The sequence below is a fragment of the Psammomys obesus genome, unplaced genomic scaffold (assembly GCF_907164565.1).
Source record: "Psammomys obesus unplaced genomic scaffold, mPsaObe1.curated_primary_1811, whole genome shotgun sequence".
Classification (NCBI taxonomy): domain Eukaryota; kingdom Metazoa; phylum Chordata; class Mammalia; order Rodentia; family Muridae; genus Psammomys; species Psammomys obesus.
Window position 1 is genome coordinate 1,469,198 of NW_026590701.1, and position 877 is coordinate 1,470,074.

Sequence of the window (877 nt, forward strand, 5' to 3'; positions counted from 1 at the left end):
ATAAATGTATTGGTGCAGTTGGTGTCTGTGGCTTTCAGAGTAATGCACAAACAGGATTGGGATTGCCAAGAAAGGACGAGTTGGAACCGAAGACCGTAGTGTCAACGTTGAAAATGTGTCGTATATTCATGCTTATGTGTGCGGTAATATGCCTTTGTGAGTATCTGCCTGTTTGTATGTATGTATAAAGTATGTGTGCATGCATGAGAGTATGTATGTCCACATATCTATACACAGCCATATAGCACTTAGTCTGTTGGCTTAAAGGATCAAGAAGAACAACACACCTCTGGTATTTACCTCATAGCATTGTGCTATCCAGGACCATCCTGTTGAGAAGAGTGAAGGCAAAACAAACCAAGCAACCGAAAAAAGAGTGGAGGCTCCTCAGAGTGCTGGTGGGTTAAAAGGGCGGGCCCAAGGCAAGGAGTACACCGAGCACAGCACAGTGACAGAACACGTACGCAATTTGCACGAAGCCCTGGGTGCCCTTCCTCAGAACACCAAAATGATTTTTTAAATTATCTAATGCAGAGGACATATAGGAACAAAATGACATTGTTATACCAAAAGCAAGATAGTTCAAAGATAGCAAAAGAAAACAAGAGCCGGATCGGAGGAAACTCCATTGGTGAAGTCTTGATAATCCAAGCAAACAAAGGGAGTGGAGCTGTGAGTTACAGAGGGTTGAGGGGAAAGGAATTCATGAGTTCATATGTACATAAGCATACGTGCATATGAAGATCTTCATGAGGCAGACAGAAGGCCAGCTGACGAGAGTGAACTGGGTTAAAGGTGGAGAGTCAGAATTTTGGAGACATCCTGACAAGGATTAGACAAGAAATATCAATGGGACATAGGGGAAAAATTGAAGGGG